Source organism: Grammomys surdaster, unplaced genomic scaffold (genome assembly GCF_004785775.1).
Source record: "Grammomys surdaster isolate TR1022 unplaced genomic scaffold, NIH_TR_1.0 171, whole genome shotgun sequence".
Classification (NCBI taxonomy): Eukaryota; Metazoa; Chordata; class Mammalia; order Rodentia; family Muridae; genus Grammomys; species Grammomys surdaster.
Genome location: NW_021604619.1, coordinates 4,411,380 through 4,425,151, shown reverse-complemented (window position 1 = coordinate 4,425,151; position 13,772 = coordinate 4,411,380).

The window sequence follows — 13,772 nt, the reverse complement described above, 5'->3', positions numbered from 1 at the left end:
TCAATAATTCTATGTACATTTTAAAAATTATGATAGGATATTTTTTATTATTTAAAACAATTTTTAAATTTAAATATATTTTGATCATATTCTTCTATTCCTTCTATTCCTACAGGCCCTTCCCTGCTCCCTACCCGAATAACTTGAAGTCTTTTTCTCCAAACACCAAACAAAAACTCAATAAAACAAGTCTACTCCAAAAAACCCCAAAATCCTGTCTCCCCCCAACACAAACAAACAAAATCCATTGAGATGTAACCAAATAAAAGCACACATGCACATAATGTGAAGTCCATTAAATGTTGGTCAACTACTCCTGAACACAAGGCCTATCCTGGAGTGGTTGATGTATCCAGTCTGTCTCTATTGAAGAAAACTGAATTCCCCTCTCAAGCAAGTACAAATTAGAGTTTATTTATTAACATTTATTCTAGTGGTTAGATTTTCATTCACCCAATTTTTTAAATATACAAAATAAAATATAATAAGAGAGCAAAAACTATCATTTTAGAGTTGTACAAGACAAACTAACAGAAGGGAAAGAACCCCTAAAAGTCACAAGAATCAGAGATCCACTCAGATTTTTACTTGGGAATGCCATAGAAACACTAAGTTGGAGGCCAAATTGTATACACAGAAGGACCGGTGCAGAATCTCATGCATGCTGCTTCACCCACTGTGGGTTCATATAATCTTTGCTCAGTTGATTAGAGGGCTTTGTTTTCTTGATGATCTCCATCCTCTCTAACTCTTACTCTCTTTGCACTTCCTCTTTCACAAGGTTCATTGAGCTTTGATAGACTCAGGGTGGGAGTGTGATATGATAGAGACATCTATTTAGGGCTTAGTGTTATAAGGTAGCTCAGTCTCTATGTAATATGTGACTATTGGTCTCAACAACGTCTTCACAATAGCCTCAAAATATATGAACTATCTTGGCATAGCTCTAACCAAACAAGTGAAAGATTTGTATGATAAAAACTTCAATTATTGAAGAAAATCAAAGAAGGAATCAGAAGGTGGAAAGATCATCCATTCTCATCAGTCAGTAGGAGTAACACAGTAAAAATGGCCATCCTAGTAAAAGTAATCTTCAAATCCAATGAAATCTCCATCAAAACTCCAACACATTTTCTCACAAATTTTTAAAGGGCATGTTAAACGTCATATAAAAAAATCAAAGCAAAACAAAACAATATTAAAGAAAAAATAAGGCAGCTAAAACAATCCTGAATAAAGAACCACATGAGGTATCATCATCCCCAACTTCAAGTTCTACTACAGAGCTACCATAATAAAAACATCATGGTATTGTCACAAAACCAGACATGATCCATGGATAAGATTTGTCCTAGATATAATTCTATACACCTATGAACACCTGATTTTTTGATAAAGAGGCCAGAACTACACAGTGGAATAAAGGACATCAACTTCTGTGCAGTTTGACAATTCTCTATAAGTGCTTCTATTTGCAGCAAAAATTAATTTTTGATGAGGGATGAGAGCTAACACATTGACAGGTATAAGGATAGTTATTTACAATATAGTTGGATACTATATCAAGGGCTCATGGATTATCATGGAAGAGTAGGTAGATAGATTATAAAAGCAAGGTGACCAGGAAGATTATACTGCTGGATAGTATCTTCTAGACATGACAGTGGTGTTACGTCTACCAACTCATGCCAATATAGTTGCCTGCACAAAACCTACAAAGATGATACCTGTCAATATTCTATCAAGAAAGGTGGAAAGGCTCAGAAGGCCTCACTCTTACTTGAAGAGCTACCATAATCTTTGAGACTCATAGGAGGGAAAGTTAATTTTCTTTATGATGGTACTACCACAGAACTGAGTTCCAGATGATAATAAGGTTATGGGTTCCTCTTGGCATTGTGCCATGGCAGCATTAGCTTCCAGAGTTGTGTGAGTCACCCTACTTCTCCAGTCAAAGCCCTCTATACTTTTCCCCGCTGGGCTACAGTTTGGAGCAGCAGTAGAGGGGCAAGGATGGGTTTGTCCTATGGCCTACATAGTCTCAGGAGTTCATTCTCATGTATGGACATAGATCCATAGTTGAGGTTTTCTCCTAAGCAGCATGTCTAACAGGGTTGTTTCTTTGAATATTAGGCTTGCATCTTCTCCAAATTTTATCTTTCTGGTCTTCCATATTAAAAAAGGAAAGGCTGTCTACCTAGATGGTTAAGATGAACAGTAAAGTTTGATAACTTTCTGTAGACTTACAGAAGAGAGAGCATCAAGTGTCCTTTGTAGCTCTATTTCTTGTCTTTAGTTCTACTGTAACTAATGCTCATTTCATCATTCATTAACAACAAAAGTTGAGGAATTACCCTGTAGAAAAGTAATAGGTTTATTGAACGAAGAAATGAAGAAACTAGAGTCTTAGGTCCATTTCAAAGTTTTAGAGGAGAAAGCAAACACAAACGTCCTATGTTTTCATTTGAGTATTTAAAACTTATGTAACAGAATCACTTCTAGTTCCCTTCCTACAAGAATCCAATGCTTATTCTCTCTTTCTCATCTGGAACTCCAAAACATCAGTTCATCAATCAGTCACTCTGATTTTTAGTCTCATTTTTGTTCAGTTCTGTGTGTATGTTCTAAGTTGTCTTATCAGTTCAGAAAAGTAAGAAAAGGATGTTGGCCTTGTTTATTTTCAATCACTACTGTGAGTCTCAGAGAAGGAATTTCTTTCGTTTGTCACATTAATTGTACTATTGAAAGAAGAAGTTATCCTGTAAATTTTGACTGTGTTTACATTTTTAGAATTAGTTGATAGCTGTGTTCTTTTGCAGGCCTTTTCTTTCTTGGTCTACCTTTTAAGTTTCTGTTGTTAGGAATTAGACATCATACCATTGTATTATTATTATTATATTAATTTAATAATTTACTTAATTAAAGTGATTTAGTGTTATAATAATATAAAGATAACTGCATAAGAATAGACAATGTATTAATTGAGATATGTTAAGATCACATTCTCTTGAGAAATGTAACCTGAAGAAGATACTGCTCTCTTAAGAAATGTGGTGTCACATAAGAAAATTCCAACACTATCTGCTTCCAAGCTTGAACAGGTCATCCTGTGTTTTCAAAGAATACCAGAAAGGTTTGGGAAATAACAAACAGAATCTTAGGCTTCTTTACTTCAGCATAACATTTTTTACTAGTTGTTGTCTGACTTAGCACCTCTTTCGTTATGACATGTTATAGTCAACCTATGAAAGAGGAAAACAGAAAAAGTCTAGTGACTGATGGGATTGTAGAAGATTAAGTATACCATCAATTATATTTAATGCTACCAAATTAGAAAACTATTTTAAAGTAGAAAATATAGTATTTGGACAATAATTGAAGGCTATTTATACAAACAACTATAAGAACTTTTAAAAAGAGATATCATATATGCTTACACAAAAATCCAAAAATATTGTAGTTATGTTATGTCTTTCTTTTAATAGTTATTCTACAGTGGATATGGTTGAATGTTAAATCATCAAAGTGTAAGATTTATGTGTGCTTTAGCCTTCAAGAGACTTGAGGCCACAGGGAGTGGGGAGGTCTGTTGGCATGAGGGAGGGTGATGGGAATATCCTCTTGGAGATGGAGGGAGGAGGAGATACAGGATGAGGAACAGTCAGAGGGAGGTGAAGACTGGACTGTAATAATGGTATGTGTGCTTTAAAAACAGTGAAACACTCACTAACATTTGTTACTGAGAGTCTGCAAAGATGACCCTTTCAAAAGTGCAGAAGAACAAAATATATTTAATAATTCTTTAAACTTGTCTATTATTTTAACCTTTGGCCTAAAACGTTCATATGATGAAGAGAAAAATCAATTCAGCACAGTTAAGTAGGTCAAACTGAACCTACTGTATGAAACACTGTGTGCCTGACATTTTAACAGCATCATTGTATGTATGTCAAGAGACTTGACTATAGCACTAAGCTTCAAAAGACAAAGAAAATTAATTTCCACTGGTATTGTACTCAATCCAGGTATATTAACATGGAAGAGAGAAGAGACTAGTTCATGAAAACGTAGATACTGAGAGAATTAGAAGCAGCTTTAGCTACTTGTGTTAGGCTCCCTTTGAAGACTTTGTCACCTCCTTAATATAAAGTTATCAATGTAGCATAAAGGAATCAAAAGCAAAGCAAGACAAAATGTGTATTTTTAAAATTCAAGGAAAATTGACATTAAGAATCCTGCTAAGGGCCTGGAGAGGTGGCTCAGCAGTTCAGAGTACAGATTGCTTTTTCCAAAGGACAGAGTTTGATTTCTAACACCCACAAGGTGGCTCAAAACCATCTGTAGCTCCAGTCTCAGGAAATCTGACAGCCACTGTACACATGACACAGACATACATGGAGTCAGAACACCCACACACATGCAAAAAATAATAATGAAGTTTTAAAACGTACTGAGTAAAATAATAAAAATAACCATGTTGAGGTTACAAAATCATAAATATTTTATGAGTTTTCTGTACTTCTGAATCTTGTAGAAACTCTTTCCTAGTTGTGATAGCTATTTTTGATTGTCCAATTGAACTGCATATGGAATTAACTGAACCCAAGAGGTTTCTTTCTTCTTCATGAAGTCATTTAAAATGAGAAGACTCATTTTTGAAAGTGTCTATATGCTTCATTTCTCCTGTAAACATATATAGGAGTTGTAAATCTGAGGAACCACATAATCTGAATGCTTAACTGTTTGAAGAACTGTCACGTAGTTTCTGTTTCTTCTTCTTTGTTTTTAATTTATTCTTCTCCTTCATTATATCACAACCATATTCCTCCTGTCCCTTATCCTTTGAGTCCCTTCTTCCCCAGATGCCCTCTCCTCCAGATCCCCTCCTCCTCCAAAAGGGGCAAGCCTTCCAGGAATGTCAACCAGACATACCACATAAAGGTTTTGTAAGACTATGCACCTCCCCTCATATTATGACTAGTAAAGGCAATCCAGGAGGAGAAAAAGAATCCCAAGAGCAGGTAAAAAAGTTAGAGACAGCTCCACTTTCACTTTTAGGAGTCCCACAAGAAACATCAAGCTACACAACCATAACATATATGCAGAGGACCTTAGCCAGACTCATACAAGCTTCCTGATCATTAGTTCCGTTTCAGTGGACCATATAAACCCTGATTAGCTGATTCTGTGGATTCTGACCTTGACCCTCTAGCTCCTACAATCCTTCCTCTTTCACATGATTCTCTGAGTTCTGCATAATGTTTGGATGTGGCCCACTGCATCTGCCCCCATCAGTTGCTTGCTGAAGCTTCTTTGATGACAATTGGGCTAGGCACCACTCTATGAGTATGGCAGAATATCATTAGGAGTAATTTCATTTATATATATATTTATTTATTTATTTACTTACTTACTTACTTACTTACCTACCTACCTACCTGCCTACCTTCCTACTTACCTACCCACCCACCCACCCACCTACCTACCTACCTACTTACCCACTCACTCACTCACTCACTCACTCACTCACTCACTCACTTACTTAACTTGCTTGCTTGCTTGCTTGCTTGCTTGCTTGCTTGCTTGCCTGCTTGCTTCCTTGCTTGCTTGCTTGCTTGCTTGCTTGCTTGTTTGCTTATTTGGCAGTCATGTTTCATTCTATCCTATGTCTCTGGGCTATCTGGCCTCTAGTTACTGGCCCTCCAGGCAGTGTCCAATATGGGCTCCCTCTCAAGGTTTGGATCTCACGATGTATCATGTCATTGGTTTGCCACTCCCACAATTACTGCACTATCTTTATCCCAGCACATCTTATAGAAACAAAAAATGAAAGTCAGAGGTTTTCATGGCTGTGTTTGTGCTCCAATTCCTCCACTGGAAGTCTTGCCTTGTTACAAAAGATATCTAGTTCAGGCTCTTTATTCCCCCATTGCTAGGATACTTAAAGTCACCCTCATAGATTCTTGCAAGTTTCCACTGCACAAGGTTTCTAGCTTGTCATATAGATGCCCTGCCCCACCAGTTCCAGTTGTCTCTCCCAGTACTCCTACTCAGTCTCTGAGCCACAGCTGATCCCTCCAGTTCCATACCCACCTGACCCCTGTCCACCAGTAAATTTTCTCTACTTTTTCTTCCCAGGGAGATTCACTTGTTCCCACTTGAACATTCCTTATTACTTAGCCTATCTGAATCTGTAGCATGATAACTCTACTTTATAGATAATATCACTTATAAGTCAGCATACAACATGTTTGTCTTTCTGGGTCAGGGCTTACCATATTAAGGATGATTTTTTTCTAATTCCATCCATTTCCCTGAAAATTCCATGTTGTTATTTTTTAACAGCTGAGAAAAGCATAAATGTACATTTTATTTTAATCCATCCTGTAATTAATAGACATTTAAGTTGTTTCCAGTTTCTAGCAAGTACAAATAAAGCTTCTATGAGCATATATGTGTGTGTGTGTGTGTGTGTGTGTGTGTGTGTGTGTGTCTTTGTCTGTGTCTGTGTGTGTCTTTGTCTGTGTCTGTGTGTCTGTGTCTGTGTGTCTGTGTGTCTGTGTCTGTGTGTGTGTATCTGTGTGTCTGTGTGTCTGTGTGTGTGTGTGTGTGTATCTGTGTCTGTGTGTGTCTATGTGTGTCTGTGGCTGTGTGTGTGTATGTGTCTATGTGTGTGTAACTTGGGGCATCCTTTGGGTATATTCCTAAGAGTGGTGTAGCTAGGTCTTAAGGTAGATTAGCTCCTAATGTTCTGGAAAACCACCATATTACTATTTTCCAAAGTGTCTGTAAAAGTTTATACTTCCAATGGAGAAGTGTTCACATTGCTCCAAATCCTTCTGAGTATTAGTTTTCAATTGAGTTTTTGATCTTATACCATTCTCATATGCATAATCTGGAGTCCCAGAGTTGTTTTGGTTACCATTTTCCGGATGGCTAAGAATGTTGATCATTTCTTTAATGGATCTTAGCCTGATGGCTAAGAATGTTGATCATTGTCCATTAGGCTTGAGCTTTGTACAAGGAGATAAGAATGGATCGATTTGCATTCTTCTACATGTTGTCCTCCAGTTGAACCAGCACCATTTGTTGAAAATGCTGTCCTTTTTCCACTGGACAGTTTTAGCTCCTTTGTCAAAGATCAAGTGACCATAGGAGTGTGGGTTCATTTCTGGGTCTTCAATTCTATTCCATTGATCTTCCTGCCTGTCTCTGTACCAATACCATGCAGTTGTTTTTTTTTTTAATCACTATTGCTATGTAGAGTAGCTTGAGGTCAGGGATGGTGATTCCTCCAGAAGTTCTTTTATTGTTGAGAATAGTTTTTGCTATCCTGGGTTTTTTGTTATTCCAAATGAATTTGAGAATTTCCTTTTCTAACTCTGTGAAGAATTGAGTTGGGATTTTAATGGGGATTGCATTGAATCTGTAGATTGCTTTTGGCAAGATGGCCATTTTTATTACATTAATCCTGCCAATCCATGAGCATGGGAGAGCTTTCCATCTTCTGAGATCTTCTTTGATTTCTTTCTTCAGAGACTTGAAGTTCTTGTTGTACAGGTCTTTCACTTGCTTGGTTAGATTCACACCAAGGTATTTTATATTATTTGTGACAATGTGAAGCGTGTCATTTCCCTAATTTCTTTTTCAGTCTGTTTATCTTTCATGTAGAGGAAGGCTACTGATTTGTTTGAGTTGATTTTATAACCAGCCACTTTGCTGAAGTTGTTTATCAGGTTTAAGAGTTCTCTGGTAGAAGTTTTGGGATCACTTAAGTATACTATCATATCATCTGCAAATACTTATATTTTTACTTCTTCCTTTCCTATTTTAATCCCTTTGACTTATTTTTGTTGCCAAATTGCTCTAGCTAGGACTTCCAGTACTATATTCAATAGGTAGGGAGAGAGTGGGCATCGTTGTCTAGTCCCTGAACTTAGTGGTATTGCTTCAAGTTTCTCTCCATTTAGTTTGATGTCGGCTACTGGTTTGCTGTATATTACTTTTACTATGTTTAGATATGGGGCTTGAATTCCTGATCTCTCCAAGACTTTTATCAGAAGGGATGTTGAATTTTATCAAATGTGTTTCAACATCTAGTGAGATGATCATGTGGTTTTTTTCTTTGAGTTTGTTTATATAGTGGATTACATTGGTAGATTTCTGAATATTGAACCATCCCTGCATTCTTGAGATAAAACCTACTTGATCCTGATGGATGATTGTTTTGATGTGTTCTTGAATTTGGTTTGCTAGAATTTTATTGAGTATTTTTGCATCGATGCTCATAAGGGAGATTGGTCTGAAAACCACACACACTGAAACTAATAGAAAGGAAGATGGGGAAGAACCTCGAATACTTGGGCACGGGGAAAATTTTCTGAACAGAACACCAATGGCTTATGTTCTAAGATCAAGAATTGACAAATAGGACTTCATAAAATTCCAAAGTTTCTGTAAGGCAAAGGACACTCTCAATAGGACAAAATGTCAACCAACAAATTGGGAAAAGATCTTTACCAATCCTACATCTGATAGAGGGCTAATATCCAATATATATAAAGAACTCAAGAAATTAGACTCCAGACAACCAAATAACCCTATTAAAAAATAAGGTATAGAGCTTAACAAAGAATTCTGAACTGAGGAAACTCAAATGGCCGAGAAACACCTAAAGAAATGTTCAGCATCCTTAGTCATCAGGGAAATGAAAATCAAAACAACCCTGAGATTCCGTCTCACAGTACTCAGAATGGCTAAGATTAAAAACTCAGGTGATAGTAGATGCTGGTGAGGGTGTGGAGAAAGAGGAACACTTCTCCATTGTTGGTGGGACTGCAAGATGGTACAACCACTTTGGAAATCAGTCTGGAGGTTCCTCAGAAAATTGGACATAGCATTACCTGAGGATCCAGCTATTTCACTCCTGGGCATATACCCAGAATATGCTCTAACATATGAAAAGGACATATGCTCCACCATGGTCATGTAAGCCTTATTTATAACAGCCAGAAGCTGGAAAGAACCCAGATGTCCTTCAACTGAGGAATGGATATAAAAATTGTGGTACATTTACACAATGGAGCATTACTCATCTATTAAAGACAATGAATTCCGGAAATTCTTAGATAAATGGATGGAACTAGAAAATATCATCCTGAGTGAGGTAAGCCAATCACAAAAGAACACACATGTTATTCACTCACTGATTATTGGATATTAGCCCAAAACCTTGAAATACCCAAGATTGAACTCACAGACCACATGAAGCTCATGAAGAAGGAAGGCTAAGTGGGGGTGATTCGGTCCTTTTTAGAAGGAGTAACAAAATACTCAAGGGAGCAAATATGCAGACAAAGTAAGGGACAGAAACTGAATGAGGGGCTGGCTGGAGACCATTTCACCTGGGTATCCATCCCATGTGCAGTCACCAAAAGTAGATGCTGAGGTGGAAGTCAGGAAGTCATGCTGACAAGACCCTGATATAGCTGTCTTCTTAGAGGTCTTCAAGATTCTGACATATTCATAGGCAGATGCTCACAGCTAATAATTAAACTGATTATGGGGTTCCCAATGGTGGAGTTAGAGTGAAGACTTTAGGAGCTGAAAGGGTTTGTGGCCCCATGAGGAGAGCAACAATACCAACCAACCAGAGATCCCAGGGTATAAAGCACCAGCCTGGGAGCCCTTAGGGAGGGATCCATGGCTCCAGCTGTATATGTAAGGGAGGATGGTCCTGTCAGGCATAGGTGAGAGAAGGCTGGATGCCCCAGTGGGTAAGAATTTGAGGGTGAGGAGGTGGGAGTGGGGGGGTATGTAGGGGCACATCCGCAGAGAAACAGGAGGATGGGTGATGGAATAAGGGGTTCCAGGGGGTGGGGGTGGGGTAAGGGGATAACAGATGAAATGTAAATTAAACATCCAATTAAAAAAAAAGAATGTTGATCATTTCTCTATCATTGGAGACTCCTCTGTTGAGAAATGTCTGCTTAGATCTGTATCCCAGCTTTAAATTAGATTATTTGGTTGGTGGATGTCAAGTTTCTTGAGTTCTTCTCAATAAATTTAGAAAATTGCCCTCCATTAGATGTGAAAATCTTTTCTTATTTCATAGACTATCATTTTGTCCTATTATTGATGGTGTCCTTTGATTTAGAGAAGCTTTTAGTTTATGAGGTCCCATTTATTAATCTTAGATCTTAGTGTCTGTGCTATTGGTGTTATGTTCAGGAAGTTGCCTCCTATGTCACTGCATTCAAGACTAACTCTCTCTTCCAACAGGTTTACTATGTCTGGTTTTATATTGAACTTTGAAGACAAGCTTCAACATCCAAGCCCATGAACTGAGCAACTACAGGATTCTTGGGACTTTCATTAATAGACTACCATTGTTGGAATTCCTGGAACACATAACCCTACCCCTGAGTTCTGTTCCACTAGAGAACTCTAACTAATAAACTGGTCAATCCACAAATATATTACTTTATATTTTGTAGGTAAAATTGTGTTTATATTTTAATAAATTTTAATATATTTTAATAAAACATTACTTTAAGTTCTATTCATGCTATTTACAGTACTACTTTAATTATTTGACAATGATTTTAGTTTGTCAGTAGCTATATTATAATATACAATACAGGTCATTTTTTAAATTAGGCAAACATATTAAAAACCAGTACCATCACTCGTATGTTGTAATACATCTGTCATCCTAGCACTTTGAATGCAATCAGGAGAATAAGAATTTCATCGCTAGCTTTAACCACAAAGTATGTACTTGCTACACACACACATATGTGAATGTGTAAGTGAGTGTGTTTGCTAAAGTCTCTGCTATAATCATGTCAAACTTTTTGTAAAGTAATGAAAACAAAATAAAGTCTATCTATACAATCAGCTGTGAGAAGTTTTCCAGAGAGATATAAGCACTTGCCTAATAAACCCCAAAATTATGCCTTAATAAAATAAAATACCATCAAGAGTATGGCAAAGAAATACAGAGAAATTGTTCCATGTACTGATATTTACTTTGTAATCTTGAGCTATTTGTTCCTTTCCTCAGATGTGGGGGAAATAGCACTATAACTACCTAGAGAACTTATGAACAATTGAAGCTACTTAAACAGGATTTTATATGTTAGATGTTGTGTAGTTAAAAGGAACCATCTACATAGAAAATTTATCCAAAATAAACATTAAAGCAATAGTCCTGACTTATTACACCTGACCACACATTCCTAAATAACACAGAGTAAACCAGACCTTGTAGTTGAATATGTTCCTAAGATAAATATCTACTGTTGATCTGACTTGAATATTCTAGAAGATAAAAACCAAATGTGTTTTTAGCACTTCAATTAGATATTGAAAAGTGGTGATCTTGATTTTTAAAAATGAAACTGAAACTGTAATATATTTTTGCTTTGTGAAGCATTTCCTGTAAAATTACTTTCAATTACTTTCCAACAGAGAACTTAGATACATTTTATATATTTATGCACATTTAGATAAATTTATATTTTGTGTACAATTGTTTCTTGAGTAGTAGTGAGTATATAAGTACGTTCCACAACTTTGGAGGCTTTATATTTTCATAATTTTATGTAGTCTTGAAGGGAAATATCAAGCTATAATTCAAGATATCTTATTAGTTATGATGCAGTAAATAAGTTTGATGACAAAACTTGTGATCCACTTGTTATGCAGATATATGAAAACATGTAAGTCTATTCAATGGGTTCATAAACATTAGTAGTATCACACAAAATACGTCATCTGAAATACTCTTGCATAAAAAATCACTATTTAGAGCTATTATTGACACATTTGATTTTAATGAAACCAAGCTTTGGAATAAGAAACATACAAGAATTCACACGCACAGAATAGTAAAGGAATAAGATGTATAAACAGAAAGGTGAAAAACAGTCCATGTGAATTTAATATGTATTTATATTCACTTTCTTCAAACATTAAAATAAAAGCAAGAAACTCTGTTAGGTAAGTTCATCTCTTAGATGTTATTCAGATTAAACATTTTATTTATTGTATGAAATCACATTAAACTCTCGGCAATTAAGTAAAAGGGTATAGGCTGATGCTTGATCATTAAGAAAATTATTAATCACACAAGGTTATGGATCTAATTGTGTGAAACGATTTTCTCTGTGCTCGTGTGTGCATATGTGTATTTATAGACACACACACACAAACTACACAAATCAACAACAACAAAGCTGTTCTACCAACACAAATCACACCATTAAGTGTGGTCAACCATCCGGCTACACAAGCCAATGGTCCCAATGGGATGGGTGCAACATAATTTCACTCCTAGAAGAACAATTAAATACACATTTCCAGCTGCTGGCAGTTCCACTGTGGCATCTTAATTTAGGAAAGTGTCTTTGAAACAGAGGTAACTAAGAAAAAAATATGCCTACAGAGAAAAAAATCCAAAATGAGCACAAGAGTAGAGTCAAAATTGCTCACCACTTAAAACCACAGCTATGTGATTATTTTAAACTTCTAATCAGTTCTGGTACTGTTGATTTGCAAGCAGCATCCTTTAGTTCAACTGGCTCAGGATACTCTGAATATAAATATCAAGTAAGTAATTAAAACTGTCCATGTTTTATTTGTAACTAGTATGTGTACTGAGATATTTGGACCTGCAGCCTTTCACTAGGTACTAGAGTTTCTCTAGTTTTATGTATTTTATACCGGGATACATTTTTCTGTCTTTTATTTTACCTGAAGAGTTGACTTCTGGGTTATATATCTCAGGTCTCCCTTCCATAAACTTTCCTTTTGCTTATGACATAGGAGTATAAGAGGCATGGGAAACAGAGGAGTTCAGAGGAGCCATAAAACACTTACGAATAACAAACCTACCAAATCTTTGGTCAACTTTTTTCTCAGCACCAATGAGACATAGATTTTCAATAAACTATTCAGTTCTATTCTTTCTTAATACATCCATCTAATGCAGGACTCATTGTCCTCCAAAATTTGTCTCCAGAGAGAAAGGATATTGAAATACTCACTTTAAGCTTACTTCAGAATCATTCTATTGGAGAAAACTCATGTATGAAAACCTGTACCAATAGCTAGTGTTTGGCTGGATGAAATCTGACAAGTCAATTAATGGAACCAACATCCAGGAATAAGCAGTCCATTACCTGTCATCACAGAGGGCTCCTTGCGTCTCAACCCTTCATTGTCCTCAGGCGTGAAATGCATGCTAAAAAGTTACTGTGTTATTTTAGTTGAATTAAATGGAATTAGAGAATGTATCATTTCATCCCCTCCTTTTATCCTATTTATGTTTCTTTTATGGGTCAAAAGAAAAAAATGATTCCATTCTTTATTTGCTAGATAATAAGATACTGAGTAAACTCCCTATTATTAAACAATTTGCTTCCAAAATAACTTCTGCTCTCAGAAGATCCAGATACCCATTCTGCCTCCTGTAGGTAATAGCTCATGGGAGATTCTTCTAAGCTATGAATGCTATTTGCCCTATTCCATCATTGACTCACTCCCATTGAGTTGTTTTAAAATATCCTCCCTGAAGTAGGTTTATAGCCTCTATTTCTCACTCAAGTTAACTCAAATATAGTTAAATTATAGATAGATCTATCAGAATGTTGGACCACTGTAGCAACCCGAGCTGCCTCACATTCTGGGGGCCATTTTGTAACCGCCCGTTCTGCTGCTCCGGTCCGCGGGTCAGGGCCTAGCAAGAGAGAGAGTGGGGATGGAGACGC